Genomic DNA, 15,453 nt, shown 5'->3' on the forward strand with positions numbered 1-15,453 from the left:
TCTTTTAGGATATCCCTGGTTTCATGTTCTTCTGTTACAGCTGGACAAATTCTAGCTCTGCTGCGTGATGAGGTCTGAATTAGATAACAGAAATAATGAGGATAAATGGTAGAGTGGATTTACAAAGAGGTTTGGTGTTTGTGTCAAGTCTAAAGGAACATCTGGGTTATATTAGGGTATTCTTAAGCCTTGGTGGAGGTTGGACGAAACAAAATATATTGTAATTTGTGGTTTTACCTTTTTTAGGTTACTGTTTAAACACATGAATGCATAAGAGATCACAGTAACTGCCCTTTGGAATTGTTTGAGGAATAAATTCTGTTGAGTACCTATAGAGAAGTATTACATCTTTCATATATCTAAAGAGGTTTTAGTTTTATCAGATAAAAAACAGATCAGCTTTACTGATTCTTTCTGAATAAACCCGAGCTGCTGGAGGTGTACTGCGGGCGAGTTGAGTCACAAGCAAGCGACACACACAAAACATTATCCTATTGTCTCTGGATAACTTATAATTCACTACATGTTCATTTTGTTTACATTATTTGCACTTACGTGCTGATTGCCACCAAAACACAGACATCTGATGCAGTTTTACTTACCGCCTGTGACTCATGACCCAGTTAGCACCGCCTCTTTTCAAAGAAATCCAGCGTTAAACAAACTCCGCTGCTACACCGGATAGACAAACTATATTCATTGTTTCCATAATTCTGGGTTCATTGGGAAGCTGAACAAGCTTAAATTTGACCGACATGTCAAACAACCAATCACAGTTTGTTTCGTCTAGCGTCACGTTTCGGACTTCCCACAATATAACGTGCCGGCTGGCAACAAGCCAGTTATTGAAATAACCAGCCGCAACCGAATAGCTTCTAAATAAACAACATTACTCACCATAAAACAACGTTGTTCACTTCATCAACAGCCACACCAATGAGACACTCCCATTAAACATCTGTTTGAAGCATATCTCTTCACTTTTTGAACACCTACAAGCAATTCAGGAGAACTGAACTTTTTGACTCCACTAACTGCCTCAAGCAAAACTCTTGGACGTCTTTTAGAGATTGTATGCCGCGAACTTTGCATATTTTTGAGAATCTAATGTTTAGCTGATCATGATAACTGGTCATTATTATCCACGTGAACACAACTGATTCTCTTCCTCAATGGAACGTCAGAGATTTGTTTTCCATGGACCGAAACTAATCGTGACACTCGCGTCTCCTGGAAATCCGGTTTATTTCAACAAATCAAAAGACGACTTCGACATTCCCACAGGGTTTCCGGACAAGTGTACAATAAACATCAGACGTTTAGCCAACATTCTGTGAGCGTGGCATCTGAGGCTGACACTACGTGTCTACTAAACAACATTGTTGCCTGGGTTGTGTATGTGTGGGGCGGGTTTATCAAAAGAAGGTCCAGATTCTAATGAGGTACGGGAGTGTTTGTTTAGGTGAAATTTAAATATCAACATTGGCTTTCAGAGATCATGGACCCTGCCTTTAAGTATGAATCTTTCATGTTCGAAAAAACTGAACAAAACTTGTACAAACATTGGCAAAATGCCTTCGGCATAGAAACACTCTGTTATATGTCCAAGTGCTTTTTTGACACTTTGCCTTTGTTAAGCATGAAGAATCCAACTATTAAACAATGTTAATAAGTCAGAATGCATAAAATAGCTTTAGACCCCACCCTTTTAAAAATAAAGGTGCTAAATGATGCCACCAAAGAACCATTTGTGGCTATACGGTTTCATAAAGAACCATTAACAAGTAGAAAAAGGTTCTCAAGACTGCAACAAAGAAAAATAATAATAATACAGGGCTCAATATAAAGGACTGTCCGGTGGCCCGGGGCCAGCATGAGAGATGTTTGGGCCAGTAAACAATATTGTGACTTACCTGATCGGGCCAGTGCTTCACTCTCAGTCACTAAGGGGCTGTTTACACTTGGTTTTAAGATGTTTTTTCATCGATCGGATCACAAGTGGACGAGAGAGACACATTACGTTTACACCTGGTATTTAAATCCGTCTCTTTTGTCCACTTTCGACCGCATCTGTCCTGAATACTGTGAGGGGGTGCTCTGGGAGACGGTGGACGAGTCTCTCTGCTGTCATTCAAACGCGAGCGGGAGTAATTATGAGTTTATATGGACGCAAACTTATATTATGTCGGAGTCCGCTGCTTGTTTAGCAAGTATACATGCTGCACAGTGGTTTGTACGTTTATTTGTTGGAGCTTTCTCTGAATTTTCAGCGCAATTGATGAAATAGGATCGCGCAACTTTCACACTTTCAAAACGAAACTACGGAGAACACCTGCAGTAGTTTTATCAATGAAAGGCTAAAAATAGCGCTGTTCACCGTATGTTCACGCCAGAAGTCAAAAAAGGACGTAAAACTTGTGTTTAATACCTCAGATTAGATAAATGGGCAGAGAGAAGGTCGCGTGTGGCTGTTCGAACACATTCAACCACATTTGCGTTCCGCAACTCCAAAGCGATCCGATCGAAAGTGGTTTCGACTACCTCTGGATGTGGTTGAAAGTGGTCGAAAGTGGACGTGTTCAAAAAGTTTTGAACACCGTTTACACCTGGCATTAACTTCGTCCACTTGTGATCCGATCGACGAAAACGCATGTTAATGCCAAGTGTAAACAGCCTCTAAAATATATTTTCTGCATGTGGCCGTTTTTGTATGCATTCTTATATAATGTTACGATCGAGACACATTTTCAGCTTTGTAAACGTAAACTTCTCAGCAATGTCATGTGGTTTCTCCTACCTTATTGGTTGTGGACACTGTTTCATGTTACGTCAGCTGGTAGAGCAAAGAGACATTAAGACAGCGGCGCCATCTAATTATGAGGCCAAACGAAATCATCATTTTTTAATGCGAAAAAAGCCTCATGATGTCATCTTTAAAGACTTTATTGCCAATTGTCTTAACAAATAATTAATAAAATGTATATCTATACAATTATATTTGACTTTTGAATTATTATTTTAAGTATGTGACACTGAAATCTTTTTTTGGTACAGGGGCCACTGAAACCTGAAAAATATTTGCGTTGAGCCCTGTAATAACTCCTGGACAATAGGGTCCTCGCACTTTGGAGCTCGGCTCCTTAAGACACTGGCCCTCATTTATCATTCTTGCGTAGAAACGGGCGTATATGTTGGCGTAAGATTATGCTTACACTCCTCTCACCGCCTGATTTATGAAACTGTGCGTACCGTTGATATTCAGGTGTACGCAATATCTGTCCTTCATAAATGCCGCGGCCGAAAACGAGCGTCATTAGAATAACAAGCCCATATAAATTCAAGTCTCCGCCTCCCCCACGCCCTTATTTTACGCCATTGACACACGAAAGACGGCAAAGAAGAGAATCCGGGGAAGTGAAAAGAAACAAAATTGTTTTATTTGGCAGTTTAAAGAGTGGGATTAAAGACACATTAATAATTGGATGACAATTTGTAATATTCTTATTATTATTTTTATTATTATTGATATTTAGAAGAATAATTATTTATTATTATTATTATTATTTACTGTTGCCTACATCTAAATTCTATGTCTGCTTAATGGTTCAGTTAATTTTTTTTTATATAATATTTTAAAATGATGTAGTAACTTTTGTAGTGTGTTGTTCTGTATTTACATACAGTTGTTTGTTAGCTGTATCTTAGATCCAGTTTGATACGGAGCTCCGGATATAATTCAAATTAACAATTTGTTTCCACGACATCCACATGTTTTAGCTAAGCTAATTCATAATTTGAAGTAATAATAATTGTAATAGTAATTACGAAATATTATAATAATTAATTCCAAGGAACAAACTGTTGAATATTGGGAACAAATTCTACATTTATGGCCATACTTTAGACCAGGGGTCCCCAACCTTTTTTTCACCACGGACCGGTTTCAGCTTTAAAGAAATTTCGCGGACCGGGGGGTGAGATCGCTTAGTTGCTGTTCAAACTTGCTGAAAATCCTCCTTTTCGAAGTTTACGCTTTAAACGGAAGTAAAGATAACAACCATGCATTAGGAAAAATTAATAATTGCTTTATTTAGGCAATAGTACATTTTCTATAGACGTGTAAAACCATATTTTGGCGGATTGTTTTTTCTTTCATTGTTTTTTCTTTGCCAGCCCATTTAGTCTTAATAATTAATGGAACCTAAACGAACTTGGCTTGCTGTTCTCGAAGGCAGCTCGAATCTTGGTCGGGCTCGAGACCCAATTCCAAGTAACAGAAGAGAAGAAAAATGCAGTGAAGGAGGAGAGATGCCAGAAGAATTGCGGCTGGGCGCAGAATCACGGAGACTCACGTTTACCATGATTAATGATGATTGACAAGTTTAGGTTCCTTGCAAACCTACGTTAAAAGTGTAGCCGTTAAAATATTATTAGCCTAATAGTTTATTTTGATCATGGTGCTACGATCAATGGATAATTCTGAAGTTGTTTTAAAGAAGAATAAAATAATTACTTCTCAGTCATTTGCGCTGTCACACATTTGAACGTCTCCGCATATGTACATCATTGCGACGTACATTTGCAAATGATTCATAAAGTCATACCTCCGCAATTCTTTGATCGATTGTGTTTTAGAAGTACTGTATGCTCAAACTCTAATGACAGCAATGTGATCGCTGATGCACTGGTAGAGAGAGAGAGAGGCGGAGAAAAAGAGAGAGAGCGCGGCTCTGTTCAAAAGTGGAAATGATTGATGTTGAAGTTGGCTCTTACAGTACAAAATACCCGATTAAGCTATTAGGCTATTATACACATTTTTTCGGGACGTTCTTGCGACCCGGTGGCAACTTGTCCACGACCCAGTACTGGGTCGCGACCCGGTGGTTGGGGACCTCTGCTTTAGACTAAATAAGAAAAAGAAGTGTCCATAGCATAAAAAAATATTCGTGGCCATAATTTTGTCCGCATGTCATCATGATCGGATTTACGGCTCCATTCAACACAAGCATTTTACCTTACCTCATCTGTATTTATTTATCATCGAATAGTATGTAACTAGCTTACCTTTTGATGCATTACCATGTTTTCGTAGCACATCCTTGTGCTTTCTTGCAATGTGCCGCTTCAGATTCCAGGATGAATATTTGCTAACTCTTTACAGTCTCTCCGCAGTCCCTTTCAATTTTTTCTTCCCGCTCAATCTTAACTTTGATTTTTACTTTACATTTATGTATAAGGCTTGAATTCCATAACTTATTGCTAGACGTTTTTACAGATTATCGAACTAGCAAATTATCAAAGGGCGTTCTGGGTTCAACGAGCGGTGCTGCGGAATTTTCGGAAAGGCGCTTTGATGGTAATATTACCGCACCGCTCAACGCTCCGCTCCCACTAAGCTCTGTTCACATGCTCGCTCTGAAACATCAGGTAAAGCGCACAGGCTCTCAGCTGAAGGAATACATATGCATACAAAAAAAATGCTTTGGTAAAGTCTCACAAATTAAACATTGAACATTGTTGCATAAAAATAAACACTGAAGTTTATAATTACTATGTTTTTTTTTTTACATTGGATCATAATATATCATATATTTTAGTTTGTCAGTGCGTTTTGTGGTAAGGAAGTGTTTGCGCATTTCTGCACTAACTCAAAATGTGCGTACACCACCTCCTGAGCTGGCGTAGGATTTGAGCGTGCCGTACGCCAACGTCCATATTGATAAATCTCAAAGTCACCGTGGTTTTGGGTGTACGCAAGGTGTACGCTGGAAATTTGGTGTACGCACTTTTGATAAATGAGGGCCATTGTTTTTAGCAGCCTTTCCCCTTTGGGAATCAAAAATGATTCTTCTAACAGTTCCTCATCTCTGAATGTGTTGCACTCTCTTTATTTTTAAGAGTGTACAAATGTTTAAAGAGCCAAATCATTTACATTAAGAAATTAAAAGGTGATGTTTTAACGGCATTGGCAGCAATGTTATTTTGTCTTGACAAGAGCCACAATGAACTATAGCTGTATGCCAAGAGCTTCTTGACAGTTCTTTAAAAAAAAATCAGTTTTTTCTGTTCCACAAAATAAATGAAACCAAATGGGTTTGGAATGACACAGGTAAATAACAGAATTTCCATTTTCCTTTTCATTATTCTTTCAATTCAATGTATTCTCCATAGTATACCCATAATGCATCAGTCTGTGCTGGCATGCAATGGCCCACTGACAGCGAGCCACAAATACAGTGTCAGCTTGAAAAAGCTGCATTTCTATTATCAAGTCGATGCGATAGTAAGCACCTTGAAGGAAACTGGTGAATCTGAGGCTGATATGTGGCTGCTCCGCTATCAGGCCAGATACTATGTGCAGGACACAGCAGAAATCTCAGAGTGTGAAATCAGTCACCTATCTCCAAAATACAAACTCTCCGTCTTATCCGGCCTCTTTATTCACAGGGGCCCTCAGTCAATGAAGCCCACAAAAGGTTCGGCTCAACGGCTCGCACGAGTCCATCTGCAGTATTTATTACCTCGACGCTCAAGGTATTTTTCTCTGCAGTGTATACCTTTGTGCTGCAACAGTCTGGTCTGATTAAATCAATATCTGTTTCTTCGCAGACATTAAAAACCAGACAGAGGGGAGGACTCTGCTGATCCTGTTTTGTCTTATCAACACAAACGCCCCTGAGAAAGAAAGGAGAAACCATCATTTTTACAACGCTCGTCCGCTCACGGTAATGCACGCTCGGGTATCGTTTTTCTTCCTTATCCTCAAATTTGCAGATTCGTTCTCTGGCAAAAACGCAGGGATTCATGCCTCCTACATTATACGACGTGCAATAGGAAGGTAACTCGGAAATTGCACACCTCCTGGCCATCGTTGATGACAGAAAGCAGAGGATGCATTTACATGGGCATGTCAGATCTGAAATGTTCGATTTGAAATGCCCTCTTCACCTTTGAAGATGCGGGCAGGCCGCTGAGCGTGCGCCACAATTACGTATTGCTAATTGAAAATCTTAATCTTGTCACATTCAGGGGCAGACAGGGTTAAATTGGTAAAACTGCAATTCACTTAAGGCCATATCTCTCGTCGAAATGAACTGGATGATTAATCCTTTATATTCTTCAGGGATTCAGGGAATATCTGCAATTAAATTAACGACTACAAAGTGTACCCTCCAAGACGGAAAAAATCATGAAAGACACACACTCGTTTTTCCAAGTTGTTGCCTTAATTATCTCTGTACTGCCCGCGTTGCACCCTGTCGTTGCAACTCAAACACATTTACATTTACGCTTTTGGCAGTCCACAGCCATTTGGAGTGCATTTAAGCTATACATTTAATCAGATGTGTTTCCATTTGCATCAAACCTATGACCTTGCTAACATAACGCTTGAGCAATGGGACATGAGACTAGGGATGTGCAGAACTAAATATTTTTAAAATTGACAAATCTGTGGGTTGCGTAAACAACTAATTAACCTTATGAAAGTAAGACTGGTATTTTGGATGTATTTTTGGGGGGCATTTAAATAAGTAGCATAGACGTGCATGTAGCAAATCTTATGCACCTGTAGAGGTTGTTTCATAAAATGAATTAATAAAAGGGAGCAAAAAAATCTAATCTTGGAAAAAGAAAATCTATTAGCAAAAATTGTTACACTTTATTTTGATAGTCTGAACATTCTTCTAAATATAAGTAACCTTGTATTTTGCAACTACATGTCAACTAACTCAATAGTGCATTAGTAGACCATTAGGTGTATAAGTAGGGCCGTTAGTCAAGGTTAAGTAAGAGGTTAGTAGAATAAGTAAAGAAATTACTTATACGCTCTAAAAAAAATGCTGGGTTATTTTCAACCCAGCTTTAGGTCAAAAAGAGACAAACCCAACCATTGGGATCAGTTAAAGGCAGAGTACACAATGTTTGAAAGCCAATGTTGATATTTGAAATCACCTAAACAAACACGCCCCTACCCCAATAGAATCTGGACCTTCTTTTGATAGACCCGCCCCACACATACGCAACCCAACAAGGATGTCAGTTAGTAGACAAGCCCCTTTCTGCTGATTGGCTACAAGTGTGTTTTGGTAGTCGGCCCGACTCCCTTTTCCAAAGCGTTTTTCAAACATTGTGCACTCTGCCTTTAACCCAGAAAGGGGTGGTTTCCCAGACAGGGATTAGCTTAAAGGAATAGTCTACTCATTTTCAATATTAAACTATGTTATTACCTTAACTAAGAAGAGTTGATACATCCCTCTATCATCTGTGTGCGTGCACGTAAGCGCTGGAGCGCGCTGCGACACTTCGATAGCATTTAGCTTAGCCCCATTCATTCAATGGTACCAATCAGAGATAAAGTTAGAAGTGACCAAACACATCAACGTTTTTCCTATTTAAGACGAGTAGTTATATCAGCAAGTTTGGTGGTACAAAATAAAACTTAGCGCTTTTCTAAGCGGATTTAAAAGAGGAACTATATTGTATGGCGCCTGAAAAATCCGCTCCCCTTCTCCCTCTCATAATGGGAGAGGGAGGGTGTTACTGCACCGAGTCGAAGTACTCCAAAAAGTGCTATTACGCCATAAAATATAGTTCCTCTTTTAAATCCTCTTTTTTTACTTTGTACCACCAAACTTGCTCGTATAACTACTCGTCTTAAATAGGAAAAACGTTGATGTGTTTGGTCACTTCTAACGTTATCTCTGATTGGTCCCATTAAATGAATGGGGCTAAGCTAAATGCTATCGAAGTGTCGCAGCGCGCTCCAGCGCTTACGTGCACGCACACATATGATAAAGGGATGTATCAACAATTGTTAGTTAAGGTAATAACATAGTTTAATATTGAAAATGAGTAGACTATTCCTTTAAGTCAGGACTAGGCCTTAGTTTAATTAGGAAATATAATTTTTTTAACAAACATTCCTTACTAAAAACATTACTTGTGTGCATTATGAGGGAAAACGAAGGGCACTAATGTATTTTAAGATATGTCAGTGCAAGTTGTTTTCAGTTTGGACAGCTTTTAAATTTATTTTAATCTAGGACTAGTCTAATCCCTGTCCCTGACCCAATATGTTTATATTTGACCCAAGAATGGGTTAAAACAACACAGCATACTGTAGGTTAAAGGAAAACACAGTTTTTCAATATTTTACTATGTTCTTACCTCAACTTAGACGACTACACTTACAGCGTGGCGTGAATGTGTTAGCATTTAGCCTAGCCCCATTCATTCCTTAGGATCCAAACAGGGATGAATTTATACGCCACCAAACACTTCCATGTTTTCCCTATTTAAAGACTGTCACATGAGTAGTTACATGAGTAAGTATGGTGGGACAAAACAAAACGTGGCGATTTTTAAGCAGATACAAAAATTAAAACTATATTAGTGTTTTCCTTTAAATCACAACCTAAAAGGTTGGGTTTGTCTCTTTTTGACCCAATTGTCAGTGAAATATCTGTTGAGGGATCATAACAATAAAGTGTATAAGTAGATACAGTATAAAGCAGACAGTCTATTCTAATACAGTAATGTCTGGTAGTTGACAAGAAGTTGCAAAGGTAGTAAATGTTATCAAAATTCACAATTAAAAATCAACACGTTGTCATGAAGTGTGTATAAATAGCACGCAGTGTGAAAAGTCAGGCAATATATATGCCAAATTCCAATTTTGCGTACATATGATACGCCAGTCATTTGCGTTCACCTAATACGGGGCATCTTTTCGACTTCTATTATGTATTCTTCATGGTTTCTCCATGTTTTTCTATTTTTAAACCATGGTCGCTTGGAGTTGGAGTTAAAATTGAGGTTTAAGTTAGGATGTCATTTTATGTAACAAAAGTTAGTTAGTTCTAACCTCAAACCGAAGCGACAATTGTATAAAAACTGAAAGAAAGAGAATCCAATACATAAAACGACAAAAAAAGATGAAAACGGAAGGGACTGGCATAGCAAATGCACGCAAAATTGGAATTTGGCGTAGAGTATGTATTGAATGACTTTTCACACTGCGTGCTATTTATACACAAATCATGAGAATGGGATTGGAAAAATCTAGATAGACTACTCAACCACACAAATTGATTCCTTTATAACAAATAATTTTTACCCACAAAAACACTAGGATTGAGAAAAATATATAAACTACTTGTTACATAATTCAATTACTTTAAAATACATGTTCATCAAAGGAAAATCTTTGAAAAGCATTGTGTCAAGCAAACGGCTCTGTTTGAGCAATACAATGTCCCCGTTTGTTCAAACGCATAACAAGATAAGCACAATCAGGTTTTCTTTCTTTCTGCCTGCATTTCCTTCTTTTTCCCCTTCTAGTGAGAAGGAAACATTCAATAGCAACTAGGTCAACTAAACTAGTGCGGGCACCAGAGGCGAGAACACTGCAATTGGTTTGGCCAGAGCTGATATTTGTAGATAAATACCACATCCCCAGAGGTTCTCCTACAGTGAATTATTAGCAAAGCTTCATTGATCTCTCTCAAAATGGCAATAATCTCCAGTTTCATCCGGGCCTTTACTAGGGCTTCAAAGTGCATTAGGCTTCCTGGCTGCAATTGTTATCACAAAGGTGTTTTCCTGGCCTGACCATTTTATCCGAGAACGCGAAAAAGTGTAAGGCGCTAAAGTGATTTTCTTCCTCTCTGCGGTATGTGCTGCTGGTGGATTGTATTTTATAGCCCCCAATAAAAAACCTCCACCACTGCAAAGCTCTAGACCATATGTGTATAGGCTCAATGCTTTTATGGTGATGAATACACTTATGTAATAAAGGCTGTTTATGAAAGAGCTTGTTGTGCCTTTTTTGCTTTTTTCTGGTGGAAATTTCATTCGAAGGGTAATGATTTGAGTATTTCTATAACAAAACTGACAATCCCTCAAAATGTCATTCGCTAATCCAGACGATGTAGTCTTTAAATTTTGGCATCTTTTTTTCTTTGCATTTACAGTCCGGTGAGATTTTAGATATATATTGCATTTCGTAAATCAGATTAAACCTGTCATGCCCACATCACGAATGGGAGGAAAACATTGGCACGGAGGAATCTGATGAAAGGTTTCAATGACCGACAGGGAATTTTGGGTAGTGCATCCCAGCCCCGGTTTGATATCTGTCATATTTTGCTCAGTCATTACAACGATGCCACTTTGATATGTTGCCATCTGTAAAGAACAGCCACCTGTCTCCATCAATCATCATAACAGGCCGATGAACAGAGCCACAAACTGTCATTTCATGACAGCAGATAATGACCAACACAACTGTGCTTTCAATGGTCGTGAATAAACAGGTAATGACATGTCAGGTTATTTGAATCTGTCCTCATGTGACTGTAATCTTATACCAAACAATGGCTATTAAACCTCGGAGACAGGCAGCCATGAACGTTAAAAGCGCCATCTTTGAGCGAGGGACGAGTCTGGAATGAGATTGCCTCTTTGTGACCGTGTTCCTCTCCTGGTGCATGCTGGGATACTGGTAGTATTGCCATCTCACACGAATAGGGCCCAGTGAGTATTCTCATAATGAAATATAACACTGCTTCTTGTCACAGGTCACTAACCAAGCCTGCTCACATACTGGCATTCCAAATGCCAAAGCCATTTATTATGAAAATGCTATGCATTGATTTGTCATACATTGTAAAACTCTATCAAAAGGGCAATTTTTAAATCCACGCGGCAATGTCTGGACGGCCGTGGCATTAATGCTGTTCAATTGCTCTCTGTTTTCCTGAGCAAGTTGCCCAGGCCCTCTGAATCCAAAGTCACGTTAAGCACTTCAGCACGGTCAATGAAATAAAATAAGACAGGATTGAGTATATTAGATAAGAATTATGATATATACGCTGCGCTCTACTAGCAAGACAGCTAATTAAATAAGAACATATTTGATAGCAACTGACAGTGGAGCGTTTTCACCCAGGTCCCATCATTACTGTCAGAGAGAGAGAGGGAATTAGAAGGTGTATAAATACCATATGGTGCGCGCTGAATTGTCTTGCATTAATGTCAATTATATCCTCTGTGTATACATCAAATGTTCTTAATACCCCTTTTTTTCTGTTACCCAGCAACTTGGTGCAATTCATTCATCCATCACTGTATGTAAATTGATGTATATTGTAAACATTCCTTTAAATGGGCATCAGACGCAAAAAAATATGGGTGGGTTCTACTTAACTTTTTCCTCGCCATTGACGAGTTATCTCGTCAATTATTTGCATGAAAAAAAAATGTGTTCCTGATAAGTTTTTATGGTTATCTGTAATACCGCGATTGTTCACAAATTGCGCGATTGACGCAAATTTTTTTTTATTAATTTTACACTCTGTGTATGTTTTGATAATTATTCTGAATTTGATCTCTAACAAAATTTCTTCACAAAAATGCAATTATTTTAGCTTTTTGCTAAAAAAATTATTTTTGAAGAAAAATACCCATAGTTAGGAGTTTATAAGCAGAGAAACTAAACACCAATAGGATGAAACGTTTAAACACAAAGTGAAAACACAAAATTGAGTTTAATTTATATGGACTCTATGAGCTAAGTGGAATGGATTTGAGGAAGCAGCAGCGTGGAAGTTAAGGTTGTAGCTGAAATGCGGAACGGAGTTTAATTTATTAGGGCATTCCTCTAGTGAAATAGATTTTACTGACAGCTCTCTGACAATTGAACAGATATTATGTGAGTAGGTCCAAAATCATTGGTCTTAAAAAGCAGGTGGGTCTTGTCCCACCCACATACTGTATAATGGTTCCGATGCAACATGCTTTATACTACACTTGACATCATGAATGAAAGGATAGTAAAAATAAAACATAAAACATATTAAATGAATATAATTTTCTTCAACATGCAAATGTAAAGCTATAATAGAAATAAACTGATAATGAATTGATGTGATTCTTTAAACAAATGACTTCATATTAGTGGCCAATTAAAGATTTCAATTTAAAGTCCATATTTAAATAGAAAACATTCACAAGTAGGCCTACAAACTTATACACACATACACAAAACACAGGGGATAGGTATCAGTTAATCTAAATTTGTGAATTTAGTGACACAATAAACTAAAAAAGCATTTCAGGTATTGCACCTGATCAAATCAAATAAAAAAACATGACACACCTTGTCAAACAGACAGAACACTACAATGTGAAAAGTTCAAGCGCATCATTTTACTTACCAAATCAAAAAAGGGAACAGAGATATCAAAGTCTTTCATTTCAAATGATGAACTGAACTCTGGCTGGTGTCACAAAGTTAAGTCGCAAAACATCCCTTGTGCACAGCACGCAGCCCCATGGCTCTCCTATTGGTTATCATGGAGGGCAGCCTTTATCAATCAATTGAATAAACTGCTTTCATAGCATCTACTGAAAGACAACTCTGACAAGAGGCTAGAAGTGCCTACACATCAGTTTCTCCTGCGGCAGGATGGAGGAGAAAATAGTAAGAAAGGCAATAACATCAGCCTGGACAGCGGCACAGCCCTGACATGACTGTTTACTAGCCTTTTTCTCTGCTTCAGTGATTAAATCCTCATCTACGGACAATACCGCTGCTCTCCAATTAAAAGTGGAGCGGAAAAGTGGACTGCAATGTTTCTTTTGGTTTCTTCTGTAATGTTTTTTTTTTATTTGTTTGTTTGAAGACACTGTGGGAATGGGATCTATTTATATAAAAAAAGGTTTTATTGCCAGGTCTTTGGATGTGGCACAGTGCTCAAATGGTGCTAAGATGAAAACCCTGTGGCAGAAAAAGTTACACACACAATTAATTCCAGTTTACAGCCATAAGATCCATGACTAAAGTAATACTGAAAGGTTGGATATAGAGCCTGAATTGGGTTGTCATATGGCACAGGCGGTTTGGTCACCAGAGGCCTTTTAAAAGAAAAAAATTGCATCAACGCTCATAGCTTTACCCATAATGCACCGTGTTTGTTAACCATTTTGTTGCAATGCACATATAGTATGATACTTTTTGAAATTCTGTAATTTTAGAAAGCTAAACATTTCAGGAAAAAACAAAGCTTTATTCAGTAAAAATACGTTGTTTGTTATAAATTTAACTTATCTGCTCTGTTCAGATGAACCAATACGGAAGTGTATTTCATCTCACAAGACATCCTAAATGATCCAATTTAAATATTTAGCAAGAACTGTATACTTTCATGCCACACAGTAATTTCTCCACCTCCTGGGAAATTTTATCCTTGAATCTTTCCTACGAATCATATTCCTTCCAGGCCACCCATGTTCTAATTAAACATTCAATATTCATTTTCTTAATATAGAATATTTGAGTCTGCTGTAACCGCATGAGAAAATAACTAGAGATTGTCTTGTGTGTTTACTAAATCCTTTGATGCTCAGTTCTTCTGACGTCTCAGAGAGTTTAATAGCCTGTTTCCACTGTAAGCAAAAATCAACTATCAATAAGTAATAATAAACTAATATACCTGTCCTTAAATAAATAACAACATTCATACAACGGCTTGCAAAATACTACTCTTATCAAAAGATTAACTATAATTGCTAATACATTTTAGATTTATTTTTAGATATATTTATATTTAAATATATTTTTTTTTCACAAAAAACAGCAATAAATAATTACCATTAATAACAATATTATTTATCATTTATTAATATTATTGCTATTATTACTACTACTGCTACTACTACTACTATTATTATTATTATTATTATTATTATTCATTTATAGGCAACTAGCACAGCATAAAACCCAAAGAAAAAAGACTTTCAGCTGACACATATTATGTGAAGGATTAATGTCTATGTTCCCTTGAACTGCCCATCAGATTAAGATTTGTTAAAATGAGATTAATTTCCTGATAAACTCTCACAGTACAGAAGCCATCAGGGGGCTTTAAATGTATTCCATGGGCAATTAAGTGCAAGTGAATTTCTTCAGCTAAGACTGATTTTGAGTGATAATGACAGGTGAAGAGACAGATAATGAGCAGGCCAAGACACACACGCTTACAAAGCTCTTCAAAATGACTTCCCGCGCTTTAACCCTGCAGTTATGAATCACTGTGTCACGCGCTGTTTCTCTGACACACTACTCAAATGAGCAAAGCAATGCTATGAGAGAAGGAGGTAAAACTTTACAAGTATGATTACTAACCAACATACAGTACAAATACAACTCTACCTCTGTTTTAGTTCTAACAAGTGCTTGTAAATCCATGACGAAAGCCTGTTTTATATGCTGAGGATACATGTTTTGATGATGCACCACAGTTTTTAGTCATGGCCTAATGTAATATCTTGGGATATATCTTCTCCATATCCTAAAAAACACCTGCTAGAAGCAAAAGCGAGACAAGCTTAAACTATCAGACTCTGTTTTCATAAGTGGACAGTGAATGTTATGCAAAAAAAGACATAAAT

General features: G+C 37.7%; 1 protein-coding gene across 8 annotated transcripts in view; it reads right to left on the reverse strand.

Annotated features, from left to right (window-relative positions):
- rbfox1 (RNA binding fox-1 homolog 1) overlaps positions 1–15,453 on the reverse strand; it is a 273,311-nt gene that overhangs the window by 156,330 nt on the left and 101,528 nt on the right. The gene's annotated exons all lie outside the window — the stretch shown is intronic.

The sequence above is a fragment of the Paramisgurnus dabryanus genome, chromosome 3 (assembly GCF_030506205.2).
Source record: "Paramisgurnus dabryanus chromosome 3, PD_genome_1.1, whole genome shotgun sequence".
Taxonomy (NCBI): domain Eukaryota; kingdom Metazoa; phylum Chordata; class Actinopteri; order Cypriniformes; family Cobitidae; genus Paramisgurnus; species Paramisgurnus dabryanus.